This window comes from Monodon monoceros, unplaced genomic scaffold (assembly GCF_005190385.1).
Source record: "Monodon monoceros isolate NGI ecotype Baffin Bay Population unplaced genomic scaffold, NGI_Narwhal_1 Super_Scaffold_4, whole genome shotgun sequence".
NCBI lineage: Eukaryota > Metazoa > Chordata > Mammalia > Artiodactyla > Monodontidae > Monodon > Monodon monoceros.
The window spans coordinates 16,872,803-16,890,637 of NW_021703781.1; positions in this window are offsets into that span (position 1 = coordinate 16,872,803).

The window sequence follows — 17,835 nt, forward strand, 5'->3', positions numbered from 1 at the left end:
ATATGCTTTTTCTGTACATTTTTTTATAAATGAAATCATATAATCCATGATCATATGAGTCTTTTTTTCATTTAGCGTACTGTTTTTGAGGTTCATCAAAATAAAAAACCAAAACATCAAAAAACTGTTTTAGCATGCATCAGTATTTCATTTCTATCTGTGCTGAATCATATTCTTTTGTATGGATACCACATTTTATTTACTTATTCATCCATTGAGAACATTTGAATCGTTTTCATTTTTTGTTTATTATAATAACACTACTATATACATTCATATAATGTGCTTGTGTGGATGTATGTTTTCTCTTGGTTAAATTTTAGGAATAAAATTGCTGGGTCACATGGCAAGTTTATGTTTAAATTTTTTAAAAACTGCCAAATTGTTTTTCAAAATGGCTTTTTCGTTTTACTTTCCTCTTTACACTATACTCGAGTTCTAGTTTCTCTACTTCTTTGCCAATAGTTGTTATCATCTGACTTTTTTTAAATTATAGTCATTCTATTGGGTAAGCAGTAGTATTTCATTGTCTTAATTTGCATTTCCTTAATGACTAATGATGGTTAGACCCTTTTAATGTGCATATTGGCCATTTGTGTATCTTCTTTAGTAACATGTATATTTCAAATATTTTGCCCAGTTTTAAATTGGTTGTTTTGTCCTCTTATTTATAAAGTTGTGAAAATTAGTATATATCCTGGATACTACTTTACCAAATATATGATTTGAAAGTATTTTTTGCCAATCTGTCACTTGTATTTTCATTTTCAAAATGGTGTTTTTGAGGTGCAAAAGTTTTGGATAAAGTCCAATTTATCCATTTTTTTCTTATATGGATTCTTCTTTTGCTATTATAACCAAGAATTATTTGCCTACATTAGGTCATGAAGATTTCCTCCTTTTTTTCCCCAGATTTTTTTTTTTATAGTTAAACCTCTAACATTTAGGCCTTTGATCCATTTTTAATTACTTTTCTATATGGTGTTAGGTACAAGTGTAAATTCACTTTTATTTTATTTTATTTTTTTAAATTTATTTGAATAAGGATAAATAATTTTCCCAGCACCAATTGATAAAATAACTGTCATTTCTCCATCAAAATTGTTTTGCACCTTTTGCAGAAGTCAGTTGACCATAAGTATGAATTTAATTTATAGACTGTTAATTCTGTTCCATTAGTCTATACACCAGCTCTTAGTGCCAGTACCACATGATATTGATTACTATGGCTTTATAGTTTTTACTTTCTTTTACCATTTAATATATCATGGCTAATATCTCAGTCAATGCTCATGATTTTGAATAATTTAATCTTTCTGATACTTTTATAATAATAAAAAATGAATAAATTATAACTTTTCTACTAATTCCCTATGAATTCATGAAGATAATCTATGTTTTCTTTTAAACACTTTATTGTGTGGAATACAAATATAGTCTATAACTCATTTGGAATTGATTTTTTCATAGCATAAATTAGAGGAATGATCATTTTCATATGAGTACATAAATGTTTCTGAATCATTACTTGAAAAGACTGTAGATTAGTCATTGCTCTGTAGCATAACCTATTTCTAGCATAAACCTATATCTTTATACCTTTTTAAATTCTTTTTTTCTTTTTTTTTGCGGTTCGCGGGCCTCTCATTGTTGTGGCCTCTCCCGTTGCGGAGCACAAGCTCCGGACACGGAGGCTCAACGGCCATGGTTCACGGGCCCAGCCTCTCTGTGGCATGTGGGATCTTCCCGGACCAGGGCATGAACCCATGTCCCCTGCATCGGCAGTTGGACTCTCAACCACTGTGCCACCAGGGGAACCCCTTTTTAAATTCTTTCATTAAATGTTTATAGCTTTAGTTATTGAACTCATGTACATCTTTTGTTAAATTTATTTCTACTTAATATGTTCATACTATTATAAATTATACATTTTTCTTTGTACGTCATTTCTGAATATTGCATTCATAATTTTCAAACATACACATAATTCTTTCATATGAATTTTTAGGGATTTTTGTCTCTATTCCCAATCTCTATACTTTTAATTTATATTAGTTCCTTACAGAATTTTCCAATATTGAATAAAGTTGGTAATTTTGAGTATCTTTTCTTGTCCCTTATTGTATATCGATTTCAATATGTCACTTTTAGTATGAAGTTTTCTATAGTTTGTTGTTATTCTTTCCTTGTTTCATTGTTGTTATTTTGGGGAAATAGTCTTTATCCAATTAAGAAAGTTCCATTCTATGGTGGTAAGAATTTTACAAAACATTTAAAAGAATCTATTTAGAGGAACAAATAATTTTTCTTCTTTAGTCTGGTAATATGATACAAGTTGTTGAAGTACCATAAGTTAAACATTGCCTTTTCTAGTAGAGAACTTAGTAATGTTGTTGAATACTATTTATATATATAGATGCATTATATTTGCTAATATTTAGGATTTTATATCTAATATTTCTTTATTTAATTAATCTATAATTGTACATTACTTGTCAATCTTAGTATCCAGGTCATGATTGCCATATAAAATAAGTTAAGTGTTGGGTCCCCGTTCTGGTCTCTGGATAATTTGCTTAAGATTTGAATTATATTCTCTTTAAGTACTTGGTAGATTTCCCTAGTGAAGACCTCTGATAAAGGAGTTTTCACTCTGGTAAACTATATAATTACTAATTTGATATCTATATTAAGTATAAGATTACATACGTTGCTGGCTTGTTTTCATTTTTAAGATTTTTTTTTTTTTTTTTTTAGTTAGTATATCTTAACCATACAATATGGTATCTTACATACCATAATCTTACGGTATATAAGATTATATAAATTGCTGATTTGTTTTTATATGTACATTTTGTTGGAATAAGTTTGCACACAATATCTTAAATTCCCTTATTTGATGTAAACGATGGAAATATTTGGAGGTACATTTTATGGGATTTGGTGAAGTCTTGGACATTCAGGATGAGGAAGGGGATTGAGTCGAGGATGACTGTTTTCTAGATTTTATCAAGAGAGGTATGGAGATGAGGACAAGTTTTGTAAGTGATAGCATCATAGAATTTATTTGCATGTGTTAAATGTGAGTTGCCTTTGAGAACTGGGTGGGAAAAAAAAAGACAAATTTCAAGTGTGCTTGTTTATATCCATGCACAATTTGAAGCACAAAAGAAACTTCTCAGCTGGAGATACAAAAATGAGGGCCATTTGTATGTGAATTGAAAGCGTGGATACAGATGCAATTATTTAGAGAGATTTTGGGAATGAATAGAGAATAGGTTCATGAACTACAAGGGCAAAATAATCACTAATGACAACACGTTGTATAGTTTATTGCAGATTGTGTATCTTTTCCTGGGAACATGTTTTAGGATCTTTGGTCATTTTTTTTTGTTGAAGACTTTTCTTATAAATTTTTATGTGTGTCTACATGTTTTAACAATTATATTTAGATCAGATGTTTGTTTCTAACTTGCTATTTACCTTTAATTATACTTTAAAATGCATATCTTCTGTGCCCAGGTACTAAAAGTTTATGAAGTCATATCTATTGTCTTTGTTTTTTATTATTTTAATATTTATTACTTATGAATAAATTATTATATTTATATTATTTTACCAACATCTAGAAAAAATGTCCTCATTAATGCTTACGTAAACTTTCTCTTTCCATCTTAAATTTTCCCGTTCACTTGGCTTGTAAAATGCATGATATGAAATGTCAGTCTTAACTAACTGATGTTAATTGATTATCAAATACCTACCCAATTCTCTTAACTCAGTATGTTGAGTAATCTACCTCTTAGTCACTGAGTTTTACTTCTACGTTTTATTTATATGAATCTTTTATACATACTAAGGCTACTCCTAAATAATCTGTTCTGTATCATTGATTCTGTCTATTTGTTCACTACTTTATCATTTTGAGGAAATGAATGTTCTTTGAACTGTGTGCATATATGTGTGTGTGTGTACATAATTTTCCTCAATGTAATTTTTAGTAACGGCTGTATTAATGGAACAAATAACTGAAAATGGAAAAATTTGAAGTAACTTGATTAATTGACTATATTTATAGTCTTTAATGCACTATTTGTTATTTATAAAAAGTAAAAAATTAAAATAGACAATGTTGAGAAGACGAAAGCCAGCTTTACTCTTCTTTCTTAAGGTTGCTTTGGCTATTTATGGTCTTTTGTGGTTCTATATAAATTTTAGAAATATTTGTTCTATTTCTGTGAAAAATGCCATAGGAATTTTGTTGAGAATTGCATTGAATCTGCAGTTTGCTTTGTATAGTATGGTCATATTAACAATATTCATTTTTCCAACCCATGAACACAGTATATCTTTCCATTTATTTGTGTTGTCTTCACTTTCTCTCATCAGTGTCGTATGGTTTTCCAAGTACAGGTCTTTAATCACCCTGCTTAAATTTACTCCAAGGTATTTTATTCCTTTTAATGCAGAGAAAGCTTTCATTTATGCAAAATTTTTGGAGAATGTTCATGTTCATAAATAGATTTGCTGTTAAACTATGTAACTTCTGATAAACAGAGTCTTATGTTTGCCTATATAAGTGAGTTCTTTAAATCACTCATAACATCAATTTAGGCTTACACTTAAAAGTCTTGAAACAAATACCTTCTAATTAGTACCTTTCAAAAACTGATTTTCATTTCCAGTCATGAAATTAATATTTATTAATGAATTATTCCATTTATTTATATTTTAACATATTTCAGAAGATTTAATTCCTTTAACTTTCTATATCAGTTAGCTAACCAAAACAAAAATCATTTTAATCAATTAAGTAAAATAATCTGTTTTGTCTATATCTTTTATCAGAGAAGTTAATTGGCCTTTATTTTTATTTGAATAGTTGTGCTCAGATAAGCACAGTTTTCCCCCTTCTATAGTAGTACTATACACTTTAACGTGAAATATCTTGTTCATATTTTATGAATATTTAAAATGTTACAGTCTTTACTAATTTAAGCAAAAATAATTAATGCTAAGAAAATTATAATTGTTAATTATAAACAATGAACAGTTTATTATAGCCTTTAATTGCATGAAAATATTTTCTATATTTTAGAATCCAGTATATTATAGAATAGAGCTTTGATTTTGAGTTTTATTGTTTCATGACGTTTCTAGCAGTTCTGCCTTTAAAACAGAATGATTACACAGTGGAAATTCAAAGAATTTCCACTGTAGAATTATTCTGTTTCAAGCCTATAATCTTATAAATTACTTTCCCACATTATACATAAGAGAAAGATTATTAGAAAGAAATAAATTTTCTCTAACCTTGGTTTTGAAGAGAGAGGCATTGTGGGCAAGGGAGTGGTGGCCAAGAATGTCTTTCCTGAGGCTGATAATGTGCTGGTCAATGATAACTGCCCTGTGGAATTTCTCTGTGAATTGAATCAAAAGTTGAGAATATATAATTGCTGAATAAAACACTCATCTCAAGGGAATTGATCTGGAATTTAACAGAAAATCAGCTTGATCTGTCTATGAAAGTGTCTTCATTTTAATAATATTCAAACATAGAGTTTTCCCCGACCTCTGCAAGCACTTGAAGAGTACTTTAAATAATATACACATTCATACTGAAACCTGAATCACTTTAATTGGATTCTATGACAATGATTCCCAGGTGTCTAAATTTCTTTACAATTCCGTTAGCAGGTGATTCTAATGCAGGGCTGTGATTAACACAAGAAAATGAGTAACACAATACAGCTAAGAATGCATTTCTTACTACCATTTTATAAATCTAGTTGAAAATTACCTGTAATTTTATTAGAAAGGCTTAGAAGAAATAAAGTAGAGTGAGTGTGAAGAAACTGGTATGATAGAGCATTGGAATGAGAGTCAGAGGACTGAAGGTTTTCTTTCCCATTAAGTGTCTAGTTCTGCTTTGACTCTATATCCTGACCCATAAACACAAGAGTGTACAAGATAATTGTAGCAGACATGTTCTTGCCTCCTAATTTCCACTTTTTCCTTTCCGTTTTCCAACAGCTCTAGTCTTCTCTTTGACAATCCACATAGTTACGGGGAAGTTGCTCCCAATACCAGCTCAAGAGGCATGGCATGTTGTCCTTTCAAAGACCATCAGTATATTCATCTCTCCTGGCCACAGGTATGGACATAAAGCTCAAGCAAGACCAATCAGGATCAATATTTAACATTTTGCTTGGAATTTTAGGGAACAGGACATTCTCTATTTGTTGGAGAGTGTAGTATATGTAAGTAGGGCCAGGAATTGTGTAAGGTACTTTTGCCACTGTTAAAAAACAAAATTCAACTGAGAAAATTTTAAAGGTGTTATTGGCTTTATTCAATGATTTTTGAATCTAGCAGCATCCAACCTAGGAGACAGAAAAGAGCCCTGAGGAGTTGTATAGAAAGACCTTTATAGGCAGAATGAAGCAGGAGCAAGGAAGTTATACAAGCAAAAAGTAGATGGGATGTGGCAAGGTCACTTTCCTTTAAGCTATGGCAGGAGTCTGTTAGGCAGATTAGCTAACTAGTGCTGATCAGGCAATTCCTGACCGGTTTAAGATTCCATTTCTGGCAGAGTGAAAACTATATGTTTCCATTTGGTGATGTGGGGCTTAGCATAAGTGACTCCATTTTGATACTGTTGGTTTGTTTGTAACACTACCAAAAGAGAAGGCAACTGGAGAAGAAAGCCAAAACACAAAGAAGGGCAAGACCAAAATAATTACATAAAAATAGTCTTGTTGGTACAGTAGGCCTCTGTGTAAAACTGTATGTGAGAGGGACCTTCAAGATGGCAGAGGAGTAAGACGTGGAGGTCACCTTCCTTCCCACAGATACATCAAAAATACATCTACATGTGGAACAACTCCTAAAGAACACCCACTGAATGCTGGCAGAAGGCCTCAGACTTCCCAAAAGGCAAGAAACTTCCCACGTACCTGGGTACGGTAAATGAAAAAAGGAAAAACAGAGACAAAAGAATAGGGACGGACCTGCACCTCTGGGAGGGAGCTGTGAAAGAGGAAAAGTTAACACACACTAGGAAGCCCCTTCACTGGTGGACACGAAGTGTGGATGGGCAGGGGGAGGGGGGAAGCTTCAGAGCCATGGAGGAGAGTGCAGCAACGGGTGCACAGGGTAAAGCAGAGAGATTCCCGCATAGAAGATTGCTGCCGACCAGCACTCATCAGCCCGTGAGGCTTGTCTGCTCACCTGCCGCGGCGGGCGGGGACTGGGAGCTGAGTGTCAGGCTTCGGAGGTCAGATCCCAGGGAGAGGACTGGGGTTGGCTGCGTGATCACAGCCTGAAGGGGCTAGTGCACCGCAGCTAGCCGGGAGGGAGTTTGGGTAAAAGCCTGGAACTGCCTAAGAGGCATGGGACCATTGTTTTGGGGTGCACAGGGAGAGGGGATTCAGAGCACCGCCTAAATGAGCTCCAGAGATGGACGCGAGCCACGGCTATCTGGGCAGACACCAGAGATGGGCATGAGACGCTAAGGCTGCTGCTGCAGCCACCAAGAAGCCTGTGTACAAACAAGGGACACAATCCACACCTCCCCTCCCAGGAGACTGTGCAGCCCGCCACTGCCAGGGTCCCGTGATCCGTGGACAACTTCCCACAGAGAACACACAGCACATCTCAGGCTGGTGCAATGTCACACCAGCCTCTGGTGCTGCAGGCTCACCCCACATTCCGTACCCCTCCCTCCCCCCGGCCTGAGTGAACCAGAACCCCCTAATCAGCTGCTCCTTTAACCCCGTCCTATCTGGGCGGGAACAGATGCCCTCAGGTGACCTACATGCAGAGGCAGGGCCAATCCAAAGCTGAACCCCAGGAGCTGTGTGAACAAAGAAGAGAAAGGGAAATTTCTCCCAGCAGCCTCAGGAGCAGTGGATTAAATATTCACAATCACCTTGATGTACCCTGCATCTGTGGAATACTTGAATAGACAACGAATCATTCCAAAATTGAGTTGGTGGACTCTGGGAGCAACTGTAAGACTTGGGGTTTGCTTTCTGCATCTAACTTGTTTCTGGCTTTATGTTTATTTTAGTTTACTATTTAGAGCTTATTATCACTGGTAGATTATTGATTTGTTTGCTCTCTTCATTTTTTTTTTTTTTTTTTTGCGGTACGCAGGCCTCTCACTATTGTGGCCTCTCCTGTTGCAGAGCACAGGCTCTGGACGCACAGGCCTGGTGGCCATGGCTCACGGGCCCAGCCGCTCCACGCCATGTGGGATCTTCCCGGACCGGGGCACGAATCCGTGTCCCCTGCACCGGCAGGCAGACTCTCAACCACTGTGCCACCAGGGAAGCCCCCTTTTTTTTTTTTTAATATATATATATTTTTTTTCCTTTTTTTTCTTTTTGTGAGTGTGTATGTGTATGCTTCTTTGTGTGATTTTATCTATATAGCTTTGCTTTTCCCATTTGTCCTATGGTTCTGTCTGTCTGTTTTTGGGGGGGTTTTTTTATATAGTTTTTAGCGCTTGTTATCATTGGTGGATTTGCTTTTTGGTTTGGTTCTTTTATTTTTATTGCTTTTGAATTTTTTTATTTTTAATAATTTTTTAATTTAATAACTATTTTCTTTCTTTCTCTCTCTCTCTCTCTCTCTCTCTCTCTCTCTCTCTCTCTCTCTCTTTTTCTTTCTTCCTTTTTTTCTTTTATTTTCTCCCTTTTCTTCCTACCCAAGTGGCTGACAGGGTTTGGTGAATGGCCAGGTGTCAGGCCTGAGCCTCTGAGGTGGGAGACCCAAGTTCAGTACACTGGTCCACCAGAGAGCTACCGGCCCCATGTAATATCAAATGGTGAAAGATCTCACAGAGATCTCCATCTCAACGCTAAGATACACCTCCACTCTACACCAGCAACCTACAGTGTTAGACACCTTATGTGAAACAACTAGCAAGACAGGAACACAACCCCACCCATTAGCAGAGAGGCTGCCTAAAATCATAATAAGGTCACAGGAACCCAAAACACACCACAAGACACGACCCTTCCCACCAGAAAGACAAGATCCAGTCTCCTCCACCAGGAAGCCTACACAACCCATTGAACCAAACTTACCCACTGGGGGCAGACACCAAAAACAATGGGAACTATGAACCTGCAGCCTGAGAAAAAGATCTCAAACACAGTAGGTTAAGGAAAATGAGAAGACAGAGAAATACACAGCAGATGAAGGAGCAAGGTAAAAACCCACCAGACCAAACAAATGAAGAGGAAATAGGCAGGCTACCTGAAAAAGAATTCAGAGTAATGATAGTAAAGATTATCCAAAATCTTGGAAATAGAATGGAGAAAATACAAGAAATGTTTAACAAGGACCTAGAAGAACTAAAGAACAAACAAAGTGATGAACAACACAATAAATGAAATTAAAAATTCTCTAGAAGAAATCAATAGCAGAATAACTGAGGCAGAAGAACAGATAAGTGACCTGGAAAATAAAATAGTGGAAATAATTATCGCAGAGTAGAATAAAGGAAAAGGACTGAAAAGAATTGAGGACAGTCTCAGAGACCTCTGGGACAATATTAAACGCACCAACATTCGAATATAGGGGTCCCAGAAGAAAGGGAGAAAAAGAAAGGCACTGAGAAAATATTTCAAGAGATTATAGTGGAAAACTTCCCTAATAGAAAAGGAAATAGTCAATCTAGTCCAGGAAGCACAGAGAGCCCCATACAGGATAAATCCAAGGAGAAACATGCCAAGACACATATTAATCAAACTACCAAAATTTAATTGCAAAGAAAAAGTATTAAAACCAGCAAGGGAAAAGCAACAAATAACATACAAGGGAATCCCCATAAGGTTAACAACTTATCTAAGAGCAGTAACTCTGCAAGCCAGAAGGGAGTGGCCGGACATATTTAAATTGATGAAAGGGAAAATACCTACAACCAAGATTACTCAGCAAGGATCTCATTTGGATTCAACAGAGAAATTAAAACCTTTACAGACAAGCAAAAGCTGAGAGAATTCAGCACCACCAAACCAGCTTTACAACAAATGCTGAAGGAACTTCTCTAGGCAGGAAACACAAGAGAAGGAAAAGGCCTACAATAACAAACCCAAAACAATTAAGAAAATGGTAATAGGAACATACATATTGATAACTACCTTAAATGTAAATGGATTAAATGCTTCAACCAAAAGAAACACACTGGCTGAATGGATACAAAAACAAGACCTGTATATATGCTGTCTACAAGAGACCCACTTCAGACCTAGGGACGCATAGAGAATGAAAGTGAGGGGGTGGAAAAACATATTCCATGGAAATCAAAAGAAAGCCGGAGTAGCAAATCTCATATCAGACAAAATAGACTTTAAAATAAAGACTGTTACAAGAGACGAAGACACTACATAATGATCAAGGGCTCAATCCAAGAAGAAGATATAACAATTGTAAATATTTATGCCCCAAACATAGGTGCACCTCAATACATAAGGCAAAAGCTAACAGCCATAAAAGGGGAAATTGACAGTAACACAATCATAGTAGGGGGTTTTAACACCCCAATTTCATTAATGGACAGATCATCCCAAATGAAAATAAATAAGGAAGCACAAGCTTTAAATGATATATTAAACAAAATGGACTTAATTGATATTTATAGGACATTCCATCCAAAACCAACAGAATACACTTTCTTCTCAAGTGCTCATTGAATATTCTCCAGGTAGATCATATCTTGGGTCACAAATCAAGCCCTGGTAAATTTACGAAAATTGAAATCACATCAAGTATCTTTTCGGACCAGAACACTCTGAGACTAGATATCAATTACTGGAAAAATATCCGTAAAAAATACAAACACACAAGACTAAATGATATACTACTTAACAACCAAGAGATCACTATAGAAATCAAAGAGGAAATCAAAAAATACCTAGAAACAAATGACAATGAAAACACGACCCAAAACTATGGCATGCAGCAAAAGCAGCTCTAAGAGGGAAATTTATAGCCATACAATCCTACCTCAAAAAACAAGAAACATCTCAAATAAACAACCTAAACTTACACCTAAAGTAATTAGAGAAAGAAGAACAAAAATAAAAAAAAAACCCAAAGTTAGCAGAAGGAAAGAAATCATAGAGATCAGATCAGAAATAAATGAAAAAGAAATGAAGGAAACGATAGCAAAGATCTCTAAAACTAAAAGCTGCTTCTTTGAGAAGATAAACAAAATTGGTAAACCATTAGCCATACTCATCAAGAAAAAAAGGGAGAAGACTCAAATCAATAGAACTAGAAATGAAAAAGGAGAAGTAACAACTGACACTTCAGAAATACAAAGGATCATGAGAGATTACTACAAGCAACTATATGCCAATAATATGGACAACCTGGAAGAAATGGACAAATTCTTAGAAAAGGACAACCTTCAGAGACTGAGCTGGGAAGAAATAGAAAATATAAACAGACCAATCACAAGCACTGAAATTGAAACTGTGATTAATAATCTTTCAACAGGGCTTCCCTGGTGGCGCAGTGGTTGAAAGTCCGCCTGCCGATGCAGGGGACATGGGTTTGTGCCCCGGTCCAGGAGGACCCCACATGCCGCAGAGTGGCTGGGCCTGTGAGCCATGGCCACTGAGCCTGCGCATCTGGAGCCTGTGTTTCGCAACGGGAGAGGCCACAACAGTAAGAGGCCTGCGTACTGCAAAAAAAAAAAATCTTCCAACAAACAAAAGCCCAGGACCAGATAGCTTCACAGGAGAATTCTATCAAACATTTAGAGAAGAGCGAACACCTATCCTTCTCAAACTCTTCCAAAATACAGCAGAGGAAGGAACATTCCCAATCTCATTCTATGAGGCCCCCATCACTCTGATACCAAAATCAGACAAAGATGTCAGAAAGAAAGAAAACTACAGGCCAATATCACTGATGAACATAGATGCAGAAATCCTCAACAAAATACCACCAAACAGAATCAAGCAGCACATTAAAAGGATCATACACCATGATCAAGTGGGGTTTATGTCAGGAATGCAAGGTTTCTTCAATATACACAAATCAATCAATGTGATACACCATAGTGACAAATTGAAGTAGAAGAACAATATGATCAACTCAATAGGTGCAGAAAAAGCTTTCGACAAAATTCAACACCCATTTATGATAAAAATCCTCCCAAAAGTAGGCATAGAGGGATCTTACCTCAACATAATAAAGGCCATATATGATAAACCCACAGCCAGCATTGTTCTTAAGAGTGAGAAACTGAAACCATTTCCACTAAGATCAGGAACAAGACAAGGTTCCCCACTCTCACCACTATTATTCAACATAGTTTTGGAATAATATTTGTATACTATTCAACATAGTTTTTAACCACAGCAATCAGAAAAGAGAAAGAAAAAAAAGGAATCCAAATCATAAAAGAAGTAAAACAGTCACCGTTTGCAGATGACACGATGCTACACATAGAGAATCCTAAAGATGCTACCAGAAAACTTCTAGAACTAATCAATGAATTTGATAAAGTAGCAGGATACAAAATTAATGTACAGAAATCTCTTGCATTCCTGTACCTAATGATGAAAAATCTGAAAATTAAGGAAACACTCCCATTTACCATTGCAACAAAAAGAATAAAATACCTAGGGTTAAACCTACCTAAGGAGACAAAAGACCTGTATGCAGCTATAAGACACTGATGAAAGAAATTAAAGATGATTCAAAGAGATGGAGAGATATACCATGTTCTTGGATTGGAAGAATCAACATTGTGAAAATGACTAAAGTACCCAAAGCAATCTACAGATTCAGTGCAATCCCTATCAAACTACCAATGGCAATTTTCACAGAACTGAAACAAAAAATTGCACAATTTGTATGGAAACACAAAACACCCCAAATAGCCAAAGCAGTCTTGAGAAAGAAAAACGGAGTTGGAGGAATCAGGCTCCCTGGCTTCAGACTATACTATAAAACTACAGTAATCAAGACATTATGGTACTTGAACAAAAACAGAAATATAGATCAGTTGAACCGGATAGAAAGCCCAGAGATAAACCCATGCACATATCGTCACCTTATCCTTGATAAAGGAGGCAAAAATATACAATGGAGAAAGACAGCCTCTTCAATAATTGGTGCTGGGAAAACTGGAAAGCTACATGTAAAAGAATGAAATTAGAACACTCCCTAACACCATACACAAAAATAAAGTCAAAATGGATTAAAGACCTAAATGTAATGCCGGACACTATAAAACTCTTAGAGGAAAACATAGGCAGAACACTCTATGACATAAATCACAGCAAGATCCTTTTTGACCCACCTCCTAGAGAAATGGAAATAAAAACAAAAATAAACAAATGGGTCCTGATGAAGCTTAAAAGCTTTTGCACAGCAAAGGAAACTATAAACAAGATGAAAAGACAACCCTCAGAATAGGAGAAAATATTTGCAAATAAAGCAACTGACAAAGGATTAATCTCCAAAATTTACAAGCAGCTCATGCAGCTCAATATCAAAAAAAAAAAAGAACCCAATCCAAAAATGGGCAGAAGACCTAAACAGACATTTCTCCAATAAGATATACAAATTGTCAACAAACACATGAAAGGATGCTGAAAATCAATAATCATTAGAGAAATGCAAATCAAAACTACAATGAAATATCACCTCCCACCGGTCAGAATGGCCATCATCAAAAAATCTACAACAATAAAGGCTAAAGAACGTGTGGAGAAAAGGGAACCCTCTTGCACTGTGGGTGGGAATGTAAATTGATACAGCTTCTATGGAGAACTGTATGGAGGTTCCTTAAAAACTAAAAATAGAACTACCATATGACCCAAGAATCCCATTACTGGGCATGTACCCTGTGAAAACCATAGTTCAAAAAGTGTCATGTACCACGATGTTCTTTGCAGCTCTATTTACAATAGCCAGGACATGGAAGCAACCTAAATGTCCATCGACAGATGAATTGATAAAGAAGATGTGGCACATATATAAATGGAATATTACTCAGCTATAAAAAGAAATGAAATTGAGTTATTTGTAGTGAGGTGGATGGACCTAGAGTGTGTAATACAGAATGAAGTCAGAAAGAGAAAAACAAATACTGTATGCTAACACATACGGAATCTACAAAAAAAAGAAGCTTCTGAAGAACCTAGGGGCAGGACAGGAAAAAAGACACAGACGTAGAGAATGGACTTGAGGACATGGGGAGTGGGAAGGGTAAGTTGGGACGAAGTGAGAGAGTGGCATGGACATATATACACTACCAAATGTAAAATAGATAGCTAGTGGTTAGTAGCCACATAGCACAGGGAGATCAGCTCAGTGTTTTGTGTCCCCATAGAGGGGTGGGATAGCGAGGGTGGGAGGGAGATGGAAGAGGGAGAGGATATGGGGATATATGTATATGTATAACTGATTCACTTTGTTTTAAAGCAGAAACTAACACACCATTTTAAAGCAATTATACTCTAATAAAGTTGTTAAAAAATGAATTGTGTCAAGGTCAGAGTAAGAGTTTAATAAATATTAATCCATATAAAAAAAAACAACTGTATGTGAAACCCTCCCTGCTTCTGCACCAATGACTGCCTTTCATTTCTTAAGCCAGTTGAATTTGTCTTCCTATCAATTGTAATTCTTGCAACTGAATTAATTCTGATATAGTAATCCTCAAGGCCTCTTCCAGTTTTAATGCTTTTGACATTATGATACTTAAAATTTAATGTAATTGGTACAGCATGAAAAGATTTTGGTCCAGATTAACCTGAAATTCTGTCAAATGAGCTAAAAAGTCAGCGATAGGACACATGTCAGAGATTACCATACCAAAGAGACATATTTCTATTAGAGGTGTGATCTTTAAGTAATCTGTGAGAAACAATTCTGAAAAAAATAAAGCAGTATTTAAACATTCATTAAGTATAATGATAGGTTAAGAGATTTCCAAAATTGCCAAGCTCAGTGTGGCTTTCTTCTGTCCAAAACGGTGTATATTTGAAGAACAGTTGTATACACCGAACACTTTTGGTGAACCCTGCCCACCAGAACTGAAGACCAAACCCTTAACACTGAGTTTCAGCTGGAAATGTTTGAGCGTTTCTCATTCAGTACTTTGAGACTCCATGTCATTCTCCCTGCAGCTAATACATCTTTGGCTTTGTCTAAAATGCTCTATGTTTTGCATGGAATTTAAGCCCAACTCGCAATGTGACCCCGGGTAGCCCTAAGCTAACGATGGCCTTAGACAGGGTAGGTAGCAAATGCCAGCCTCTTTCCTCATGGTCTGACCGACTCTGGAGCAATTTGTACTCTGGAGTCCCTAATGAATTAGGCTGAAATTAGTCTCTAAATGAGAATATGCTCTCACCTAAGTATTTTTCCCTGCTCTATTCTGGTACCTCACCTCCCCTTCTCCATTGGGCACTCCCTCAATTAATCATACAAATACAACTCTGCATCTCAACTCAGCTTGTAGGTAACCCTTTCTCCCTGCCTTTTCCCCTGGTTGTAGAGTCTTTACCTGGGGAACATGCTAAGTTCTTTAACTTCCTAAAAATTGTAACCACGACTAGCATTGAACATTTTGTTTTCACAGGCCTGGAGTTCAGATCCTGGTGACTTACTGCCCATTGCCATGCTTTCCCATGTTTCTCTCTGAAACTCTGCTTCTGAACTCTGTTGTTAGTTCATGTTTGCTTTATATCATGAGTTTGGAAGATGGGGGAATGGACTGTGAGAGCCCTAGTCATGAGAAGAAGATATTTTACAGCATTTCAAATGTCATTTTGTTCTCTCAGGAGATCTCTGTGACTACAGTATTGAAATAATTGTAGATATAGTTATAAATCAATAGAAATTTAAACACAGAGATTGCTATATCTCTATCTAAATTCATTTATTTATTTTCTATCTATGTATTGCATATGGGGAGGGGTGTTTTCTTTCTACTTGGCTTTATGTGAACTATGTACTATTTAGAATCACATACTAAATGTTTCCTTGCTGATACCTTTTTTCAAATTACACAGCCTCTTATTAGAGTTGGACTTTGAAAGCACCATGAGCAATTGCCCCTTTGGGCTTCTTCATTTTTTGTTTTTTCATTGTGTCTGTGTTTCTTTCCCTATGTGATACAAGGATATATTCTGCCCTGCAGCTGTAGGTATATTTTCTTCTGTTCTTGCTTTGTTTAAACCCAGAATAGAAAACATTTATGGGAAGTAAATTGGGTCAATATAAACAATAGTTAGCCAGTAGAGTTTTTCCAAATTGCAATAATTTGTTAAAGGAAGTAGATAGAGAAATAAGCCAACATTTGAGTGAAATACAATTAAGGGGGTTAAGCCATTGGAGGTGGCACTGGAATAGATGACCCTAATGCCCCTTCCAATTCTGAGATTCTGTTATTCCCTAAAATGATATAGAATAAAAGAGTAAAGATTCTAAGTGGTAAAGCATTGTTATTTTTATTTTAAGTTAAATAAAATCTGAACATTTTCATCCTTTATGTTCCTGACAAATAGGAGAGATATGGTGACATTTAAGTTTGACCCAAATTTCTTAAATCTTTTTATATTTCTCTTATTGTGTTAAAAATTTTTTTTTAGCTTACCTCAATTTCGAGAGGAACCCAGAATGTTTCTGACTACTTTTCACTTAAGAAATGATGTGCTTTTAAAGAGCTAGTTGGTGTCCTGAAAACTCTATTAGAGCTTTTTACTAATCCCACTGAGGGGGTGTTTGTTTGTTTGTTTTGTTTTTGAGACAGGAATACAAATTGTATCAGTTCTCCTGGTAATGGAATTTTTGTTTTTGTTATAAATCCTAAAATCCGTATGTTAGATTTCCCCTTTCTTTGTTAAGCCATAGTTAATTCAAAAATTATTTTCCTTTTTAAAATTAACAAAACTAAGATATAGACAGTTTGGGTGAATTTGTGAAAAGCCACAATAAAATGATAATAAGCTCAAAAAAGATAATTAATTGCTTCTAGTTACCCATCAAGCTACTTTCTGGGTTTAAAATATGAAAGCTAAAGTTCCTGTAGGTTTTAAATTAAGCAAAATACACGTAAGGTATATTTTCATGTATATAAAAAGGTAACACAATTATTTTGCACTGTGAAACTTCTAAAATTTAATTTCCACTTCTTACATTGGCATAGTACTTTGTTCTATAAATAAGTATATATATGTAGTACCTAAGGAAAAACAACCCTTAAGATATAGCAAACTAAATGACTTTTAAAAAATAAAATTCTACAAGCATAGCATTACTTACAACCAAAATATCATAATAATAGAGAATAACATCAAAAATTTAAACTTTTATAGTTTAGAAAATTACTCTATAGTTTTCCATAAAATGTCTGTAATGTAGGTATTATTTTTCTTTTCTCCTTTAATACATTAGAAACCAAAAACTCAGAATAGTTAAGAAATGACAGAAAGTCACATGAAATCACACTGAAATCCAAGTTTTCTCATTCAGTTATACATTCATTCATTCAAAAATCATATTTATTGAGCACCAATAGTGTTTCAGGCAATGGATTAAATATTTGAGGTTACAAGAAGAATACCATACCTCCTAACCTATTGAAACAAGTAAACTGTTTGGATGTTACAGAACTCAGAAAATAGTGATTTTTTTTTTGTTCCCATAAGAAATTTCCAGAGAAGTCATAGAAGAGACTTGCAAAAATGAAATGAGGGAAGTAATCCATCCCATTATTGGCATGATCAGGGCCACTGCCTGGTCCAGGACTATTCCATGACCTACTGAATAGACTCCTAATTTGTTTTCTTGCTTCTT